Source organism: Orcinus orca, chromosome 10, assembly GCF_937001465.1.
Source record: "Orcinus orca chromosome 10, mOrcOrc1.1, whole genome shotgun sequence".
Lineage (NCBI taxonomy): Eukaryota > Metazoa > Chordata > Mammalia > Artiodactyla > Delphinidae > Orcinus > Orcinus orca.
This window is the reverse complement of record NC_064568.1, coordinates 49,744,607-49,767,638: the sequence shown is the minus strand read 5'-3', so window position 1 is coordinate 49,767,638 and position 23,032 is coordinate 49,744,607. Positions and strand designations below refer to the sequence as shown.

The 23,032-nt window shown below is 36.0% G+C and overlaps 1 long non-coding RNA gene and 1 other non-coding gene across 2 annotated transcripts in view; one reads left to right on the top strand and one right to left on the bottom strand.

Annotated features, from left to right (window-relative positions):
- The window catches only part of LOC125965617 (uncharacterized), a 105,105-nt gene that overhangs the window by 22,931 nt on the left and 59,142 nt on the right, over positions 1–23,032 (top strand). The gene's annotated exons all lie outside the window — the stretch shown is intronic.
- Positions 4,945–5,047, bottom strand: LOC117195885 (U6 spliceosomal RNA). The gene has a single exon (XR_004475781.1). It is a non-coding gene; the product is annotated as a U6 spliceosomal RNA (small nuclear RNA).

Genomic DNA, 23,032 nt, shown 5'->3' with positions numbered 1-23,032 from the left:
TTAAAGATGCCATGATGTCTGGTAGTATAATGCAGTCAGGATCTAGAATGTTTATAGCCTTTCTCAAGAGTAGAATTGAGTAAGACAAAATTAAATGTGCCCATACAATATTACAATCCTGTCCTAGTTCATCTCCCCCTCATCCCCATAACAACACATATCCCAGGCACCTAGGACATCATCAGCATGTACGAGAAAACGAGCCTTCCTTTGTGATCTTTACTTTCAATGTGTACATGTTTGTCTTTGGAGGTCTCATATTCTTTTTCTTGAGAGGTTTTGGCAGATTAGATCATCACGTACCTACTCAGGATCAGGGAAAATTATCCAGATGGAGCTAGGTATTCCCAACATTTTGACATCATGCATGTTACTTCCTTCCCTTCTATACAGACTAAATAGACCAGAACAAAACCCCAAAATTAAAGAAAAAATATTGTATATTCATCTGTATAGCTGAAAGGCAGTGGAAAGCGAGCTATGTTAATATCTAGGGAAAAGGCAATCCAGACCAAAGAAATCAAGAACGCATGACTCTTAAGATGAGCGAGTACCAGGAATATTTGACAAATAGTGACGAAACTTATGGTGGAGAGAAGAGGGAGCAGAGGATGAGAGGAAGCAGAGGCTACAGCCTCTAGGAACATGAGGTCTTTGTGAGGATTTTGATAATTGCTCTGAGTGACATGAGAACCCATTGAAGCATTTTTTTTTAATTGAGGTGAAACTCTCATACTTAAAATTATCCATTTTAAAGTGAACAATTCAGTGGCATTTAGTGTATTACAATTTTGTGCAACCACCACATCTAATTCCAAACATTTTCATCAATTCAAACTAAAACCCTCTACACAGGGAAGAAATGGTGGCTTAAAAAAAAGAAAATCTACCACACCATTGAAGTGGAGATATTGAGAACATGTTAACTTATATGCACCTAAAGTTTAGGAGAGAAGCCTGGGCTGGAGAATGAATGTAGATTGATGGAATAGAGAATCCTTCCGAAGACTGAGCCCTGATGTTGTCCAAAAGTTAAAAATCAAAGCAACAAGGAAAAATAGCATTAGATGGATCTATCAGTGAGATAGGAGGAGACCAAGGGAAAGTGGTGTCCAAGAACTGGTGCGTGAAATACACCAAAAATGACTGTGCATTTGTTGATTGTGTCATAATGACTTTGCTGACAGTTAAGTATCTTTGAAGTTATCTGTCTAGTTTGTAATGGTGACTATTTTCTCTCTATCCTTAGGCTAGGAGAGGGGCAATAGTTTATATGAATACCAAAATTCTTCCTGTATTAAGCTCATTAAAAGATTTGAACTTCCATTAATATCCAGGAAAACTAGGCCAGCAGTTGTCTGCAATGCTAATGGGAGCTATGAATTTGAATATTCATTGAAGTAATAAGGCCATGTGTCTTATTACACAGGTAAAACTCAGTGGTGAGGGCAATTGAAAGACATTCATTTTATAACCATGATGAAACACATAACATTTATTAAACATCTTTTTATACATAAAATTGTTCTAGGTCCTCACAGTTATGCGAAATTGAATGAAGCACTTGATCATGTTTTTCAAATGGATTGCCATTTAAATAAGACAACATAGATGAGATAATACATTTTATAAAATGCTAATGGTAAGGGAAGAGTGATCATGTAAAGCATAGAAAGATATACTTAGCAATAGAGTACAGGAAAGAAGGCATAGAAAAGAGCAAGACCCTTACCAATTAGTAATATCTATAAACAAATCTCTTAGTCTAGGAAAAACTTCAGCTACCACTTATGGCTCTTACAATGTGCAGGGCACCTTTCTAAGTACATACGTATCGAGTTACTTAATCCTCATAGCAACCAATAAGGTAGGAAACATTTTTGTGCCTGCCCCACATCCACCCAGCCCACTTGTTTTCACTGCATTCTGCCAGCACCTCCCCACGAATGCATGCTCTGGTGGCTTTCTGCTTTTCTATCTTTCAGATTATCCGTAAAGCCTTATTAGCCACTCAACCAGGATACAGGTGCCACTTGGGAGTAACCCCTCAGCTTTCCTCCCTCTAGAGGGATCTTTTTGAAGAAGCATTCCACATGGTTCCTTGGACAATTCCGAGGGTCATGGAGCTTTAGTTTAGGGTCACAGATGCCCCTTTCCTTGTCTTCATCCTTACTGTTTCATTATCCTATCTTCCTCACTCTTCTTTCTGCAGTTACCTCCCCAATAGAATATCTGCACCCAAATCTATGCCTCAGGCATTGTTTGTGGAGAATCTAAACTAAGACAGGAACAAATTGCCCCTCGCTTTAACAGATAGAAAAATGAGGTTATAAAAATTTAAGAATTTGAACAAAATCATCTACAGAAATGATTAGAATCCAGATTGGCCTCTGATCTTCCAGCATTAAGCGGAACCGAATCTATCAAAATCAAGGTTTTCATTATTTCACTGTTATAGATAAATAAAATATTTATAGACTCAACTTGAAATTCTATGATTCTAAGTTATAATTCTTATGCATGAAAGAAGGAAAGAAATATTTCCTTGATAAGAATTTAAGGCCTAGAACACTGAATATTCTGAAAAATATTCAGAATATTAAAAAAAGTATTCTGAGAGCAGAAAGCTCTCTTATTTCTCTACTATTCTCAAAATAAATTACTAAGGAAATATCCTCATATTTTAATCTCTGAATGTTTATTTCAATATATAATGCATTGAAAGATGCTATTTTTAGGATTTTTTAAAAGTATTCTTTGTGTACTCTGACTCTTGATTAAGGTACTTCCTCCCAGATTTCTGGGGACTTCGATGACAATTATAGCCTACATTTGCATGGCATTTTACTGTTTGAGTGCTTGCATATATGTTATCTCATTTAACTGTTGGAGCAACTTTATGAGGTACATGGACTCATTTACAGATGAGGAAACTTAATTGCAGTGATTACATCTTGCCCACACTAATGTACTTCACATTTGGCAGAACCAGGTAATGAATGAATCCACATCGTTTTGTATTCCGAGGCAAGGTTTTGTCTACTGCAGCATAGCTATTTATGAAGTTTTTGACTACAGCCAGTGTTGAGGAAAGCAGTAAAGAGTTAACTGTCTAATATCACATGATATCGCTTGTATGTGGAATCTAAAAAAAAAAAAAGATACAAATGAACTTATTTACAAAATAGAAATAGGCTCACAGACTTAGAAAATGAATTTATAGTTACCGAGGGAGAAGGGATAGATTGGGAGTTTGGGATTGACATGTACACACTGCTATATTAAAAATAGATAACCAACAAGGACTTACTCTAATAAATAAATTAATTAATTGAATTAAATGTTCAAAGGAAAAAAAATTAAAAGAATGAACTGCCTGGGTGAGTCATATGGAAAGGAGTTCAAGTGAGTTTATAAATAGCTGCTTCCCATGAATTGGTATGTTTTATTTTCTGCATTTCCAAAGCACACATAGATGCATGAAGAAGATTGGTTCTAATAGAAGTTATAGAAAAGAAACATAATGTTGTAGTACCATGTACTCAAGAGTTAGAACGTGAGAGAAATAAGCAGTTATTCATCTCTTCCACTGGTAATTCCTACCATGTATATTTCTTCAATTCCTTGACCCTCTGTTTATTTTTAAAGTAGTGCTGATAATGCTATATCAGATAAACACATGACTGAAATTACCTTTAACCACAAAACAGAGTCAAATCATTAATTGCTGTGTGGTTACCTTTTGCTAATTTCAAGATGCTGGCTCACAACATGCTTGAAAAGGAGAAGACAAGAATCTATGTATGAGTAGTTAGCATTTGCCCTTTCTAAAAAGCCAGGGAAAACAGTTTTTTATTAGTCTTTTCAATCTGAGCAGTTGCAGAGGGCAAGATTTTCTATGCTCTTCATCTCTTCACCCCACCTGAGAAGTAATAAATCCCTTAAATCTGTATAATATTTTCATGTGGTCTTAACAAGTCAACAGTTCCTAGCTCTATACCTGATCTACACTATCAGAGGCTCTGTTCTGATCTGTTGACACCATGTCTCCTTCCTCTCAACACATTGTTGATACTTTTTCTTTACTGTGGTAAAAAAATGCATAGCCTAAAATTTATCATCTTAACCACTTCTAAGTTTACAGTTCAATAGTGTGTTCAGTACATTTACTTGTTGTGCAACTGTCACCACCATCCATCCCCATAACTCTTTTTATTCTGTAAAACGGACACTACCTATTAAACATAACACCCCATTCTCCCCTCCCACCGCCCCCTGGCAACCATTATTCTGCTTTCCGTCTCTTTGAATTGGACTACTCTAAGAACCTCGTATAAAGTGGAATTATACAGTACTTGTCTTTTTGTGTCTGGCTTGTCTCACTTAGCATCATGTCCTCAAGATTCATCCGTATTATAGCATGCATCAGAATTCCTTTCAGTTTTTAAGACAGACAGATATTCCATTGTATGTATATACAGCATTTTGTTTATCCATTTATCCATTGATTGACACTTGGGTAGCTTCAGCTTCTTTGCTACTGCAAATAGTGATGCTCTGGACATGAGTGTGCAAATATCTCTTTGAGATTTTGCTTTCAGTTCTTTTGGATATAGAAGTGAAATTGCTGAATCATATGATAGTTCTCTTTTTAAATTTTTGACGAAACTCCATACTGTTTTCCATAGTGGTTGCACAATGTTTTATTCCCATCAACAGTATATAAGAGTTCCAGTTTCTCTACATCCTCACCAACACTGGTTATTTCCTGTTTTTTGGGGTTTTTTTTAATGTAGCTATTCTAATAGGTGTGAAGTAATATCTCATTTTTGTTTTAATTTGTATTTCCCTAATGATTAGTGATGTTGAGCATCTTTTCATGATTTTTGGTCATTTGTACATCATCTGTGGAGAAATGTCTATTCAAGCCCTTTGCCCATTTAAAAAAATATGGACTACTTCATGAATTTTCATGTCATTCTCACACATCATCTATGCTACTCTTCTTTTTATTTTTCCAATTTTAATACATCTGCTGCCAAAGCAAGCACCTAAGTTGTTGATTCTTAATGAGAATTTTCAGTGTTTCATTAACATATTTTCCTCTTCTCAACAAACCACCATCCCCTCCATTATTCACCTACACCCAACATTTTCTCCATGAAAATGTAGAAGAAAATTTGTGTGTATTCTTAAAACTTATTTCTTGCTCATGTTCAAGTAATCAGAACTCTTCATTTCTTTATTCCACTGGTAGTCTTTAAGTTGTTTTTTTGTTTTGTTTTGTACTTGTTCGTGTCACTAGGTTTGGGGAGAGGAAAATTTTAAGGTCTAGCTTAACTCCATCACCTTAAACGGCCTGATCAAGGTGGAGATGAATAGGGAGCAGTATTTCAACCTGGTATCTAAAGGGGACATAAATCTTGTTCTTTGTGTTTTTTTTTCATTTTAATCAGAAGTTCTTAATTTTTTCAACATTGATGTAAAAATCATTTATGCTTACACTGCAACCAACATAAATCATTAACACGAAAGAATACTAAGCAACCTTAGTCAATATCACTTCCTTCTATGAAGCTCAGTGGGAATGAAAGAATACAATTTATCAACAATCAGACGTGCCACAGACATTTAGCCAGGACCTCTTCCCAGCGTTTACTTTCCTCCACACTGGGCTTTATGGTTTTAGGACAAATCAAGTCCTTTCCATCCCAAGAACTTAGCCCACCTTGTTCCTTGTCATCATTTCATCCTTTTCACTGAGGTCTTAGCTTAATGCCATCTCCTCGGAGGGACCTTCTTGATACCTAACTCTATGGTGCTGCCTTCTGACACTCCCTTTCTACCACTGCATCCACTTTATTTTCTTCACAGCACAAATCACTTTCTGGACTTATTAATTACTTACACGTTTGCTTATTTATTGTTACCCACCAGCACCACCCATTCAAATATATGTCCTATAATTGCCATGGCCTGTTTCTCAGTGCCTGAAACAGTGCCTGATTAATAGCATATGTTGAATAAATATATGTTGAATGAGTACACGGTGACAGTGTCAGTCAACAAACTTTTCTTTTTTTCTGTAAAAGGCCAGATAGTAAATATTTCAGGCTTTGCAGGCCATATGGGGTCTGTTGTAACTGCTCGACTCTGCCACAATAGTACAAAAGCAGCCATAGGCAATACACCAATAAATAAGCATGATTATGTTGCAATGCTATTTTATTTGTGGAAACAGAGGATGAGCTGGATTTGGCCTCTGTATCAAAGTGTGCTGACTGCCGGAGTAGGTCATTTGTTGACAACTCTGGTGTCAGAGCATACTTAGATGTTGATTCAGATGCTAGTGTTTGCCAAAAGAATTATTAGTAATCATGAAGAGCCAAAGATAAAATTGGATTTACTTTAAAAATATAGACAGTAATTTAAATAAACATTAAGAGGAATACTAGCATTAAAGATAACATGTTGGTGGAAGGAAATGTTTGAAATCATCTTTAGTGTCCGGCGGTGGTCCTCACACTTGAGTGTACATCATTAGAATCAGCAGTGATTGCTGCACTGCACTCACAGAGTTACTGATATAGTCAGTCTGGGGTGGTGGCTGAGAATTTGTGTTTCTGTTTAGTGCTAGGTAATGCTGCTGCTGGTGGGATAGGGGCTGGAAAGTGGAGAGGAGATATGTGTTAATAAGTGGTTGAGATGATTTAGGTGAGACATTAAGGCCTGCATGATGGTAGGGGCTGTGGGAATCATAAGGGCACAAATGAAAGGGAATTATGCAGAAGAGTAGAATAAATAGGGATTAAAGATCAATTGTGTATACAGATAAGGGAAAAATAGGAACCATATGAATATAACATTGTTAGCTGGGGAAACTAGGTAAATGATTAATGAAATAAGGAATTTGAATAGTAGGTTTGAAGGAAAGATCATAAGTTCCTATTTTGATATGCTGTGTTTGTGGTACCTATATCATCCATGTGGAGATGCCTAGGAGGCTTTTGGAAATATGGGTGAAGCTCAGGAATGAAATCTAGGACCACAAAATATACTTTTGGTAGCAATCAGCAAATGAATGGTCACTGAACCCACAGAAGAAGATGAAATAGTCCTTAGGGAATGTGTAGAACAAGAAGAGAGAAAGTCTCAGGAATTCTAAACTATGCCAGGCTAACCGCATTTTCTTTAACAGATGTACTAGACTGTAGTCTTACAGCTGCACTTGATTAGGCACGGCATTTGACAGTATATTTCCTGATACTATATTGGATAAAATGAACCACTCACTTTGACAATGTATGGCATTAATACATGGTTTCAAGAAGGAAGATAAAAGATGCTGACACAAGAGCAGAGCAAGTGGAGGATGACTAATGATGTACGAGCAGTCTCTCCCCTCATCTGCATCCCATTGATATAGATATGCCAGGATGGATAAATTGATGCTTTTTAAAACAAACTGGAGGAAATATGCTGAATGAGAGAATATTCATGATGAGGTGAAGTGAAAGGTTAAACCTTATGTTACCAGGAGAATTTTCAAAAAACAAATAAGTCTAGGTCTTCATTAAAAAAAAAAGATTACAAAAAAGAAGATAAGAAAGGAGGAAGAGTAAAACAAAGAACAGATGGCGGTAACATATATCAAGACTAAGATGGGAAGCATAAATTCAGATTTATGTAATCTTATTAAGTGTAAATGGACCAAACCTTCCAATTAAAAGGCAGAGAACTTCAGACGGGATTAAAGAAATAGAGACTGAACCCTATGCTGTCAATGTGGTAAGTTGAAAACAAAAGGATAGAAAAAGATACGACACGCACATTATAACAGTAAGAAACATATTAGACAAAGAAGACTTTAGGACAAGAGTTGTTATCCAAAAATAAGGTGAGACATTCTATGGTGATAAAAAGAGCAGTTTACCAGAAAGATATACTAATATTAAATGTGAGCATACCTAGTAAGAGAGCCTCAATATACATATGGCAAAAACTTATCAGCCTCACAGGGAGAAATAGAAAAATCCACAAACCCGATATCTCTGTCTTGTGCTGGTATCTCTGAGACGATGGATTTCAGAGGGCTGAAAGAAGCTAAAACCTGGATCCACCTGCTACTTAAACCAACTGCTGCTGCCAGGTTGCAGAGCTGTTGCTGATGTGTTGCTTACAGGAACCATAAGGCAACCAAGGAGCTAATCTCTACTTCTTCTGCCTAGCGCCCTTACTGGCACACAACAGCAGGAAGCCACCTTAAAAGGAAAAATATAATTGTTGATTCCTAGCCCCAACATCAGAGAGGACTCTAGAGGATGGGTGGGTTTTGAACTGAACAACAGTAGTTTAATAAGTGGCACAATGCTTTCTGGTCTATTACTTTTATGGATATCCTTGTATTTTGCCCCAGTTCTGGTAACTGGGAACTAATAGTAGTGACTAACATTATTACACAGGGCATTTGCAATTAAAAAAATCAATGACTTCTCAAATGAAATTCCATGAGTCCAGATCTCTAATTGGTAACATGATTAGGACTGTGGTTACACTAGAAAGAGGCTCTTGCATTGCTTTTGCCAGAGATGACAGTTGGCTTGGAAAAGCTAAAATGTGTGATTACTCATCATCTCATTCAAGGTAACATCTTCTGCTGTTTGACTTGAATTCTGCTCACCTCAGGAGCTAGTTTTGTCCAAATGTCCAATTTCTACTTCACTCCTGAACAATGTAGTTGCTGGGGAAAGTTCCATATCCAAGATAATTATATTTTCCAAGTATTGACCAAGTAGATAGATAGGTTCTGCTTAACAGGTGTTCCATTTATTTATTGCTGTTAAACAAACTACTTTCAAATAATAACAATTTTATTAAGTCACACGATTTTGTGGGCTGGGAATTTGGGCATGGCTCAGAGGAGCAATTCTTCTGCTCCTTGTGGTATTGAGGTATCAGTTAAACTCAGTGCTGTTTAACTGACAGTTGGGTTTGTCTGGAAGGTCCAAGATGGCTTCAGTCATATGGCTGTTGTCTTCAAGGCTGATCTCAGATGAAATTTCTCCCTATGATGGAGTCATAGGGATTCTTCATATTATTTCTCCAGCAGGATAATGGGACATTTTACTGGTGCTCAGGTCCCAAGAGACCAAGAGAGAAGCTACCAGTGGTCTTAAAGTTTAGACTCAGAAATGGCATAGAGTCACCTCTGCCAAAATCATTACAAAGGAAAGATTATTTCCTGTGTCTTGCATGGGAGGTGCTTTTGTAAATGAGGCACCTTGCCACATGCCTAAGCATGCAGGTAGAATTAATCAGATTAGCGTATGTTGATAAAAAGATTAATGAGGCATTCTTGAGCAAGTCAGCATTTTCAGAAACAGAAACCAAATAGAAACTAAAGCTTGGAAGCATGAAGTTCTGCTTTTCTGATAATTTCATTTCAAACAATAGGAAAAATAAGTTACATTGCCCGTGTGCCCAGACAGTTTCTCAAACAGTGTTCTAAAATTATAGCTTAATTTGGAGATTGCAAAGTTGAGCACAGCCATACGTGAAACTCCACATGGATGCAATCAGGGGAAAGACTATTCAGTCATATGTTTAGATTTTGTGCCTTTCCCTCAACAATGCAGAGAATGTGTGATCTTTTTAAGCAACAGTATACTCATAATCTAATTGGGGCTGCAAAATCTTAAGTCTTTTACCTTCTATCTAGAGTGTATCCACCACCCTCCCTTTGACTTGCAACACCCTTAACTTGTTCCTTGTATCAGCTCACTAAACCCTCCTGATGGATCCCCATCTTTAAGAGGCATATTATTATCGTTATTATTACTTTGCTTTGGTAGGAGGTGGGGACGTAGTCTTCATTATGTAAAACATGATACACAAATCTATGTGGAGTGCTCCTAAAAGTAAAACGTCTGCCAAGTTCTCTAGCAACTTTACCAGTGTATAATTAAGTATTCACTTAAACTATACTTTATGTTTGTGTGAAGGGAGAGTGTGGAACTCAGAAATAGAAGTTGTTGTGGGTTTTTTTTTCTGTATTTTTAAATTATATGTTAGATTCTAGTTTTGACAGCTGTGACTTTTAAAGTAACAAAACTGGATTTTCAGTTCTAGTAACAGGGTGGCTGAGATGACTGGAGAAACGGTATTGATACAGGACACCTAAAAAGTCCTAGATGAAATGTATGATCTAGAGTAAAATAAGACAACCTTCAGAGGCTAGAGACTGAAAGAAAAAGCGAATTTAGAAGAGTACTGAGAATTGATTATGGCACATTTCCTGGAGCATTTGATTATCTCTGACGGCTTAGAGGTGAATATTTAAGTCTATGCTTTTGTGGTAGAGTGGACATAAAGCCTTCATTCTGTTTTCATAAGGGAACATCTCAACAGAATTTCAGTCATTTGAAATTTGTTGAAACTTGCTTTGTGGCTCAGCATATTCTTAATTTTTGTAAATGTTTTATGTGTGCTTGAAATAAACGTATTCTGCAGTTTTGAGGTGTGCTGAGCCCATCAATTACATTTATTCATGTTGCTCAACTCCAGTACATGACTTTTTTTGCATTTGTTGAGTTACTAACAGATGTATATTAAAATTATTTACTATGGTCGGATGGAGAAATGCAAAGAAGTACAATGAAACTTGCAGGAATGATAGATATGTTCATCGTTGTGATTGTAGTGATGGTCTCAATTGTATATACATAGGTTAAAACTTATCAAATGGTATATTTTTAATATGCCAAATTTCTTATGTACACTATATCTCAGTTAAGGTCTTAGAATGAGCCATTATATTTCACCACTTAACAAAGTAAGTGAGAAAAAGCATAGTATCATCTCAATAGATACAGAAAATCATTTGATGAAATTCATTCTTGAAAGAAGGTATTAGTGTATTAGCAGAGTGAAGTAAGTCGGAAAGAGAAGAAAAACAAATACCATATGCTAACACACATATATGAAATCTAAAAAATATATATATATATAGTTCTGAAGAATCTAGGGGCAGGACAGAAATAAAGATGCAGACGTAGAGAATAGACTTGAGGACACGGGGAGGGGGAAGGGTAAGCTGTGACAAAGTGAGAGAGTGGCATGGACATACATACACTACCAAACGTAAAATAGATAGCTAGTGGGAAGCAGCTGCATAGCACAGGGAGATCAGCTCGGTGCTTTGTGACCACCTAGAGGGGTGGGATAGGGAGGGTGGGAGGGAGGGAGACACAAGAGGGAGGGGATATGGGGATATTTGTATACGTATAGCTGATTCACTTTGTTATACAGCAGAAACTAACACAACACTGTAACGCAATTATACTCCAATAAAGATGTTAAAAAAAAAGGTATTAGTGTATTAGAACTTGATAGAACATTTCTTAATATATTGTAGAAAATAGTGTACATACACACACACACAAACTATGGAAATTATGATATTCCATGGTGAAATATTCAAAAACTTCCTCAGTGGAATGAGAATGAGTTAAGGTCACCTTCTATTTCTACATATATTAAACACAGTACTTTTAAACCTAGATTCAGTTGAATCTATACACAAACTAGTGGTTCAGTATGTACTGACAGATAAACATAAAAGTACCTAAGTAAAGGGTCAGACAAATGTATTTCTAAGAATACTTCCAATGTCTAGCAAACTTTCTGAACTATGACTCTTGAGAGGACTATGATTTAATGTCCTAAATCATCCATTATGTTAATGAATGAACTTCTATGCATCTAGACAGGCACTAGTTTTGCACCATTCTTAGGAGAACTTAAAAATCTGTCACTCATGGGCTTCCCTGGTGGCACAGTGGTTGAGAATCTGCCTGCCAATGCAGGGGACACGGGTTCGAGCCCTGGTCTGGGAAGATCCCACATGCCACGGATCAACTGGGCCCGTGAGCCACAACTACTGAGCCTGCGTGTCTGGAGCCTGTGCTCCGCAACGAGAGAGGCCGCGACAGTGAGAGGCCCGCGCACCGCAATGAAGAGTGGCCCCCGCTCGCCACAACTAGAGAAAGCCCGCGCCCAGCAACGAAGGCCCAACACAGCCAAAAATATAAATAAATAAAAAAAAAAAAAAAAAAAAATCTGTCACTCAAATCATTTTTTGTTCTAAGGTTCAGATAAAGAATTCTGGCTGAGCGAGACCAATAGAGGCCATAGTTCAAGATTCTGTTAAATTTGTGCAGATGTCTTAGTACTATATGTCTGGGTATAGAGCAGTTGTTATGTTTAGTGATCTTCATAGGTTGACCTTTTGAAGAATTTTCTTAATGGCAGATAGAACATAGTGTGCTGACACCTAAAATGAATAAAATAGCTATTGACCACTTCATTAAATTATATTAACTATAAATTTAATAACTGTCCTTAAGAATATCTATAACTGTTTCCTTTAACAAGTGTTTCTCTAGTTCTCCTTCACCTGCTCAAAAAGTCTTGGACATTTTTCACTGCCTTTAGTGAGTTTTGTCAGCATGAAAGAAACTTTATAAGATTCTGCTCAAATGCAACAATCATTACTTGTTATTTTTCAATTTAATTTCAGTATAAATTAACTTATCTCTGTGCAAGTAGCTTTAAAGCTAATAACCCTAGAAAGGATTAAGATTAGAAAGTAATGCTGTCAGTGACAGAGCCCATTAACAGCCTTTATCACTACAAGCTGATGAACTACATCTAGGATAATTGGCCTAATTATAATACATTTGTTTCTTTAGCCAGGTATTCTTTGCTTCGCTCTCTACTAATTACTTATGGGCTCAGTTTGGCCAATTAAATTTCTCTTCCCACTCTATCCCTTTCTAAGATTGATAGCATATAGCTCAGATGTCAGTATACTTATGCTCATGATAGTTAAGAACTGAATTAAGGAGACAAGAAATAGAAAGGCAAAAAGAGATAGTTTTATCCTAGGGTGCAGGCCATAAAAACAGATATAGAGTGAATAATAATTCTTTTTGGGTTTCCACCTATTTCTTTTAAGTGGGGTTACTAAAAATCTATTTAAAACCTAACTATACCAGAGATTTCTGGTATATTCTAGTTGATTCATTTCCATAAAGCACTTTAGTTATTTTATTTTCACGACAAGTAACAGAAACACCCAACTAAAAGTGACTTAATGATTTTTTTTAAAGTTTAATTATTTTATATAAAAGGTAGGCAGGATCTTATTCTGCATTGCCAGTGCTGGTGCTGGCAGGTGCTGTTTTTGGACTCTCCCTCTCCCCTGCTAGAGTGGGGAGGCATGCCCCACTGAGAGTCCTGCCCACACCCATGAGCCACAGCAGTGAGCTGGACAAGAGCCCCACCCACCTGCACACACCACGGCACCTGGGCCCATGTACTCCACACAGGGGATGTCCCTTCAGTGCCCCATCTGGTGACCAGAGGGGATTGCATTTCTGGGCCCCATGGGACACCTCCTACACAAGCCCACTCCTTTAAGACTGGGAGGGGTAGCTAATTTGCCTAACACATAGAAACAAACACAGAGAGTCAAGCAAAATGAGGAGACAGAGGAATTTGTTCCAAACAAAAGAACAACACCTCAGAAAAAGATCTTAATGAAACAGAGATAAGGAATCTACCCGATAAAGGGTTTAAAGTAATGGTCAGTGGGGCTCACCAAACACTGGAGAAGAATGGATAAACACAGTGAGAACATCAGCAAAGAAATAGAAAGCATAAGGAAGTACCAAGCAGAAGTCACAGAGCTAAAGAATACAATAAATGAACTGAAAAATACACTAGGAAGTTTCAACAGCAGACTGGATGAGGCAGAACAACAAGCTGGAAGACAAAACAATGGAACTCGTCAAGGCAGTGCAACAAATAGTAAAAAGAAATTTTAAAAAGTGAAGATACCTTAAAGGACCTTGGGACAAAGTCAAGTGAAACAACTTTTGTGTTATAGGGGCCCCAGAGAGGGAAGAAATAATGGCTGAAAACGTCACTAATCTGAAGAAGGAAATAGACATTCAGGTTCAGTAGTTGCAATTAAGATGAACCCAAAGGGAGCCACACCAAGACACAATATAATTAAAATGGTAAAAGTTAAAGAGAGAAATTTTGTAAGGCTACCATGGAAGATGTTTTGAAGGAGGTGTCATTAATGCAAAGGTGAAGATGTGAAGAATTAGAATTAGCCAGATATTTAGAAAGTCATGAAGGAGTAAATGATACTAGACTTGCATTTGCACTCAAAACTGCAAATAATTGTAAAACTGGAAAAACGATTTGAGACAATTGTTTGCAGACTTTAGACAGTAGGTAACTCAGATCTGTCATAATTGAGATAAAAAAAATACACAAGTTAATCCCCTAACTCTAACAGGCCTATTGGAATGGGTCTTCTGTGGGCTGAGAACTGAACAGAGATATCAAATATTGCATAATGTTGCTTCTAGGAATAAGTAAAAAAACCAAAATACATTCACCATAAAAATAATAAAACAAATTTTACAAAAATAAAAGAATCTGCCAATAATTTATCTGTTCACCAGAAGAAAAACTATCACCCTGTAAAGAAAAATAGATACTCCAAACTCTTTACAATGTAGCATTCATAATTTTCAACATACAACTAAAAGTATTGTATATGAAAAGAATAGGAAAAATGGCCAATACTTAATTTTTTAAAAGTCATTAGAATTGACTCCAGTATAACACAAATGTTGGAAATAACTTCAGTAGCTTTAAAGCAGCTGATAAACATATGTTTAGCATTTTAAAGGAAAAGAAGATTGTAATTGGTGATCAGAGGGGAAACTTATAAGAGAAATTTTAAGGTGAAATAAAAACTCTGGAAATGAAAGTACAAGAATTAAAATGTAAAATTCACTTAATTTGCTTAACAGGAGTTTGTAAAGGTCAGAAAAAAGAGACAGTAAGTTAGAAGACCATCTAAAGAACACAGAGAGAAAATATTGAAAACAAAATAAATGGAACACTGGTGATCAGTGTACAATATGAAGTGATCTAATGTAAATGTAACCAGAGTCCCAGAAAGAGAAGAGAGGTAATGAGGCAGGGAGGAAAAATAAAAGAACTAATGGAGAATTTCCAAATTTTCTGAAGAATATAAACTTAGGCAATTAAAACCATATCCAGGCACAAAAATGCCAAACTCAAATAAGAAGTCTTGAAAACAAACCAAGAAAAAGACACACTACATAGAAAGGAACAAAAATATGATTAATGGTTGACTTTTCATCAGAAACAATAGAGCAAGAACACAGTAGACTAACTGTTAAAAACTCCAACTCCAAAATTTAGAAAAGATAATCAACCCAGAATTCTATATGCAGTGAAAATATCCTTTAAAAAGTAAGATTAAGTAAAGGCATATTTTTCAGATAAATAAATGGTGAGAGAATTTGTTGGCAGTCGACCTACACCAGAATAAATGCTAAAGAAATTTTTTCTGTCAGGGGAAATTCACCATGTAGAAATTTGAATCTATGGAAAGCCGTGAGAAACAAAGAATGTGACAAATATGTAAATAAGTATAAGATATTTGTTCTTTGTTTTGATTTCTTTGTATGACAACTGAAAATTTCAATCAAAAATTAATAACTTTGTAAGTTGTTATGTATAACATATGTAAATGAAAAGTTCATAGCAACAGTACCACAAAGAACATGGGTGGAGGATAGAATTACAACATTGGACCATTTCTTACACTTTACACAGAATGATACAATAGTAATTCTAGGCAGACTGAGATAAGTTAGGATGCATATTGTAGTCCCAGTTATGACACAAAATACACACACACACACACACACACACAGAATGCAATAACCAAAAAAATAAAATAAAATAAAAGCCAATAGAGTCATTAAAACAAAATATTGAAAGTACTTTTTAAGCCGGAAGAAGGTATGCAATAAGCAAGGAACAAGAAATATACTGGGCAGGTAAAAAAAAAAATCCAAGATGAATATATTAAATCAGAAAAACACCAATATTTACATTAAATATAAATTGACTAGATACTCCAATGAGATGTAGAGATTGTTAGACTGGATAAAATGTAAAACCCAATACGGTTTTATAGAACATACACTTAATGACTTACACAGTTGGAAAGTAAAAAGATAGAAAAGTATATACCATTTATTTAATTTAATTATTTAATTAGTTATCTGTTTATTTATTTATGGCTGCATTGGGTCTTCATTGCTGCATGTGGGCTTTCTCTAGTTGCAGCGAGCGGTGGCTACTCTTCGTTGCGGTGCGTGGACTTCTTATCGTGGTGGCTTCTCTTGTGGTGCACGGGCTCTAGACGCGCGGGCTTCAGTAGTTGTAGCTCACGGGCTGTGGAGTGCAGGCTCAGTAGTTGTGGCACATGGGCTTTGTTGCTTGGTGGCACGTGGGATCTTCCTGGACCAGGGCTGGAACACATGTCCCCTGCATTGGCAGACGGATTCTTAACCACTGCACCACCAGGGAAGCCTCTATACCATTTATTTTAAAACTAGTTTGGCATTCATACAATTAGTCAAGGCAAAATCCTAGATAACTAGTATTACCAGAGGTAAAAAAAAGGAAAATCTATGACATTAAAAGAGTCAGTTTGTCAAGAAGACATATCTACCCAAATGTGTACACTCTTGACAACATTCAGAATACATGAGGCATATAGTGACAGAGCTAAAAGGAAAAATAGGCAAATGCACAATCCCTAACTCAGTTGTTGATAGAACCAATAAAATACCATGACACCAGCATTCCCTGTCTAAAATGCTCATTCCTCATATTTTGCAAGATTGACTAAAAACGCTTTTTTCTTTCATCAGTTGAATCTTAGCACGCTGTCTAATCCTACACAGCCTCTCTCAACAACCCATGTAAAGGAGTCATGACTGACTAGTATTTTCCCATTCTAAAAGATTTATTCGCACCAGACATGTTCTCTGTTTATATTGTCATTGCTAGTTTCTCCCCTCCCCAAATATAAGTTCCATGACTGCAGTCTTTTCTGCCTTGCTGCTCTGCGTTGTGCCCCAGTGTCTGGAGCAGTCTGACAAAGAAGGACCACACAATAAATGTGTCTTGAATGGATAGATGCCTGAATGAAGGGGGATAAACTTATGATCTTTTTTTTTTTAAATTGAGGGTGAAATTTATTGAATTATAATGAAGGAACATAAAGTAAACATTATAAATATTTAAAGAGAAGCTACACAACATACTAAAAATAAGAAAATGTGTGTGTATAAGAGAATGTGCAGAGTACCAATAATATGGATATAAGAAAATATGTTAAATAAATTTAAATATGCTTATTATCTTTCATAGCAGGAAATTATTACATTTAAAAATTAATAAACTAATAAATAGAGATTTAAGTCTGTTATTTAAAATGTAAAGGCAGCTTGTAATAAACTAAAATTAGATTCTATACATTTCAAATAACTAAAAGAGGAAGCAAAAAGGAAAGAAAGTATAAGCAATATAGCAAATGTAACAAGTATGACAAAATGTATATACAAAGGAAATAAAGTTAACTCTAACAATAATAAATGTAAACTGGGGGAACTAGCAAAGTAAATGGGAAAAACATTGTTATGAAAAGTTATTTTTGCTTTGTAAAAGAGATACACGTAAAAGAAAGTAACATTATTATTGAAAATAATAAGCATTGGCAAAGACACATGGGCAGATGCAAACAAATATTAAGCAGGGGTCCTAACGTTACCATCACGTGAGAGTTTAATTAAAGGCCAAATGCATTGTATTAGACAAATGTGGTGTGCCTTATAACATATGCAGTCTACAGAAATATATAACAGTTATGAAGCTTTTCATACACCAAGAAACTTGGCATCAAAAATATAGATACAAAACTGGATGAAATTAAAGGAGAGCTAACAGCATAATAATTCTTTCAGCCAATACTAACTATAAAAAATTACAACAGGTAAGGCTATTGAGGCTTTGATTCGTAATTCTTTGAATAAAACACCTTCTCTTTTAAAACATACTTAAAATAATTTAAAATGGCTATATATTAAGCCACCAAAAGTCACAACAAATTTCAAAAACTGTAAGCAATATAGTACAATCTTTTTGAAAAATAGTGAGAAAAAGTCATAACAAATTAAGTAAAACAATTTAATGCAACTTAAAAATATCTTTTTTGAAGAATTCTTGAGTTCAAAAAGAACTGGAATTTCATAATATATGTATTAATTTTTAAAAGACAATCTTTAGAGCAATTTCAGGTTTATAATAAAATTGAGAGAAATGTGCAGCTACCCCTACATATGTATAAGCTCCCCCTTTATCAACTTCACTCACCAGAATGGTACTTTTTTTTTTTTTTTTTTTAACCAAGGATGAACCTATGTTAACTCATCAGAATCACCAAAGTCCATAGTTTACTTAAGGGTTCACTCTTGGCGTTGCATGTTCAACAACTGTGTAGTAACATCTATCCATCATTACAATGTCATACAGAGTATTTTCACTACCTTAAAATTCCTCTGTGCTCAGCATATTCATCTCTCCCCTCCCCCCACAATTTTTAATGTTAAGTGATAAGTATCCAAACTCATAGAGTAAACCTAAAGTCAGTCTAAAGGGGAAAACTTTTACCTCAAACATTTACATAACTGATAAAAATTTGTAAAATAGTAAATTCAGCTTGTTTAAAATGCAAAGAAAGAGTGAAGGAGAAAGAAAGAAAAAGAAGGAAGGAAGGAAAGAGGAGAGGAGAAGGAGGGAGGAAGGGAGGGGTGGCAGGGGAAGAATCTAGGAGGAAGGAATTAGTAAACATAAAAACAAATATTGATTTATTTATAAACAAGTTAATTACAGCAAAATGAGTTTAAAAACACAGTTAATTCTTAGGAAGACAAAGCAAAACAAGATAAATTAAAATTTTTATTTTTATAAATAATTTATTTTTAAATAAAAAGAAGGATAAAACAGCTTATAGAATGAGAACTGAGAATGCAGAAATAATCAAAGATAGGAAACTAGCAATGACCAAATAAAGAAGTAGTGGGAAGCATTCTTCCCAGTCATACAAATAAATTTGAAAATCTGTATGAAATAAATGGTTTCTCAGAAAACATCAATGACAAAGAAAATTACTCAAGAAGAAAAAGAAAATATAACCAGATCAATAATTGCATAATATATTAAATAATTTAAGAAACAGTGCCCGGCAAAGGTGTTTTTTTCAGTTGAATTACTTAAAATCTGCAAGGAACAAGTATTTTAAGGGTTATCTAAATAGGGCATAGAGAAAGAAAGCTTTAAAAGATATTCCTAGAAAGGCAACAAAGAACAAAGAAGGAAACATGCAGAATAATGAATGGGAAACTGTAGACCTGTACTGTCCCATATGGTTGCCACTAGCCCCATGGGACTATTTAAATTTAATTTAAATTCAGTTTCTCAGTTGCAGTAGTCACAGGTCACATTTCAATTGCTCAGTAGTCCCATTTGGCTAAAGGTTATCATGCTGGACAAGGCAGAAATAGAACGTTTCAGACTTCACAAGCAGTTCTGGAAGAAATGCCCCAGTTAGTTTCCCCAGCCTGAACCAATCACAGAGAAGCAAACAAACTGGACAGCCTAATTGGCTAAAAACTTGGTCCATCTACCTACCTCTGAGACCAGGGAACAGGGATTTAGGGAGACACCGTGATTTATGGTTCCTATAGAATCTCAAGAGAAGATACACAATCCATGTCACCACACATTTTCAAATGCATTAGACTTCTTTGGCACAATATCGTTCTGAGACTGTTAAGATATTGCCCCAGTCTGGCAGTGGAAACCGAGACTCACAGAGACTAGGAACTTGCTCAAATTCACTCTGCTGATAAATGCCAATGCTAGGTCTTAAATCCAGCCCTTCTGAATACAGGCCCATTGCAGTCTTCATGATATATCACCCAGTCCCAACTCAAAGCAGGTATTTTGGCATCCTCTGGGCGCTTAGACCTATTTAGATAGCACTGTGTCCACGTAACTGAAAGATAATTTGTAATCGACAAAAGCTTGCGAGCTCTAGGTTCCATCAAGAATCCAGCATGCAGATTTTCAGTAATTAATACTGGCGCTTGTCATTTGCTGGGCTTGATGAACATTAAAACATTAAGTGGACAGTATACAAACAGAGAGAGACAGAAGTAGAAAGATAAATGATTTGGTTAAAATAATAATATAAAGTAGATTAGAGAACATAATTTTGATGCAATTCTATATAGAGACTTACAGATTGTTCGGAAAAGTAAAACACTATACCATATGAAAGTTTCCAGCACAGTCATTTACACATAGTAGATACTCAAAAGATGTTTGTGATTGTGTGAGAGCTGAAGTGGTGTTCCCCACATTCTATAAATAAATTTTCCTTTCTTGGAAAGCAGATATCAAAGGTAGGGTCTAAGAAGAAGTAAAGGCTATAAACGTCATATTTATCAATCTCGTGGCCTCATTTTTGGTTTTCTTACGCAGGGGTCAGTGTCAGTGGAGTATTTGGGCTGACCTCAAAATGACCACAAACTAAACCATAAAGTCAAGTAGCACCATTACAATTTGCTGCTATTCATCTCAACAAGCAGTGCCCGTGTCCAAAGCACATGAAATGGCACATCTGATGCCAGTGGAGTATGACCCACTGATTGCCAAGCTCATTGAAGGCATCTGTTCCCATTCTCGGTGGTGATGTTGACATAGCTGCAGAGTGTGCTGACAGGAAGCCCATTTCTATGGAAGGCTCCAGGAGGGGGTTTTGCTTGGGCATCAGCGGAGGGCCCAGGAACATATTTAACTATGAAACTAACTGGAAAAAAAGGAGGGAGTACATTAAAAAGGAGGGAGTACATTAAAATACTATTGCCCCAAGAGTGATGAAGTTCGTCACTCCAAAAAATTTGAACTTGCTCTTTCTTAGAGCAAGTTTCAGGAAAATATTAAGCTGATAGTGTTTTGCCACTTAGATCAGAGACAGGAATATCACAGAGAAGGAAACCAGTGAGAAGACTAACAGCGTTTCAAAATACATGCTACGTTGAGAGTAGGGAGACAAAAGGAACAGGGTAAGAGACATTAGTAGTTTGATGAATTGATTTATTCATCCAGCCAAAGTGAAATACCTCCTATAGCAAGACTGTTTGCAGTGAGATGTCAAAGAGATGGGAAAAAAACAAAAACAAAAAACAGTTATCTGTATTTCAAGAAGCCACAGACTAGAGTGGAAAAAGATATGTCAACAAATAATAAAATACACTAATAACTTCCACTTGGTGAAACAGGTGACGGGTAAGAAGAAACAAAACATGATAGTGAGATTTCTCAGACACATAATGAGAACTGATCAGGCAAAGCAGCAGATTTCCTGTAGCAGGAGATAAGGGATTGGCGTTTATGGGCAAGCTGAAGGTACCAGAACAGTCATGGGTGCTAAGGGTATGATAAGAGAAAGAGACGTAAGTTTATTTTTAGCTAATTTTAACACAGAATATTGCATTTGAAGAACCAGGAAAAAGCATGCATTCCTGCTGGTACCTAGCGGTGAGGAGGAAATATTTATGACATAAACATATGCAGTTCTAATGTTATGAATTGCGACCTGTGAGAAATTGCTTATTACCTTTAAAAATTCATGATAAATATAATGGACACTGATGTGTATTACGTATGAAAGTTGTTAAATCCTAAAAGTTCTCATCACAGGGAAAAAATGGTTTTTTTACAAAAAATGTCTTTAATTTTGTATCTATATGACGTGATGGATGTTTACTAAACCTATTGCGATAATCAGAAAATAAAATAATTGATTGATTCATTTGAAAATCATGCCCTAAAGGAAGTCAACTATGACATTTGTGGTGAATAAGGAAAGCGAAATATTACTTAGAAAAAGTAGACACAGGTGGTAAATCCAGGCTGCAGCCCTTGCAGGTTGTGATTGTGGATGGTCCATTTCTCCTCAATGGCATCTTTTTCTACAAGTGTGAAAAAAGAAGTGGAAATCAGTGCACTTACCGTAATCCTGTGTGACATCAAGAGCTTTAAAATATATATATATAATTAAGAAAGCAGTTTAATTACTTAGCATTTTTTAAAAATTGAAAATAGACATCTCCTATGTGCCAGGCATTATACTTAGGCAATTCAAAGATATTCAAAGATAAGTAAGACACAGTATAACTCCTCAAAATTCCAATTAAGAATAAAAACACACATATTGACAATTAAGTATGGGAAAACTAAAGGCTTTGTTAAAGACATTGTCTGTTTACAAAACACTTTTTCCTACTTTGTTCCACTTGACCCTTATACTAATGGTATGAGATAGCAGTTTAGTAATACTAGATTTATCAGCCCTATCTTGTGATACAAATGAGGAAACGGAGTCCTAGAGAGGTTTATTTACTGGACCATGGTTAGGATTTTGCAGGACAAGAAGTCAGGTGAATGACTTTAGCATTTAAGTAATAATGAATCTGTCCCTTATTATTGCAGTGGTAAAGATACAAAACAAGACAAAATGTCTATAGAAAACCAAAAAAATTAATCACATCACTTGATTCAGTAAATTATCTGGAAATGTTGTTCCCATGATGTCATTTATCTGCATTGTTCACCTTGTTTACTGATTCATCCAGGCATTTTGGCATGGCCTCAACATAGCCTTATGGCCTAATACATTGGAAACTATTTCACCCAGTGGCTGAAAATGTCACTGACATGATCTGCCCAGATTGTCTCGCTGCCGCTAACACATTTTCCTAGAATAAAAACTATCAGACAAAGGCAACGAGAATGGCATATTTCATACAGATGGTTAGTAAATGATAACAATTAGGTTTTGTCCAGTCTTATTTGCATTATAATGGTGGCAGGGAAGAGAGAAGGTAGGGGAGGGTGAAAGAGACAAGGAGGGGATCTCTGCATCCCTTTCCAGGTTTGTAGCTCCCTGGTTGTCTGGGAGAAAAGCTCAGATACATGTTATATTGGTCATTCCTCATGT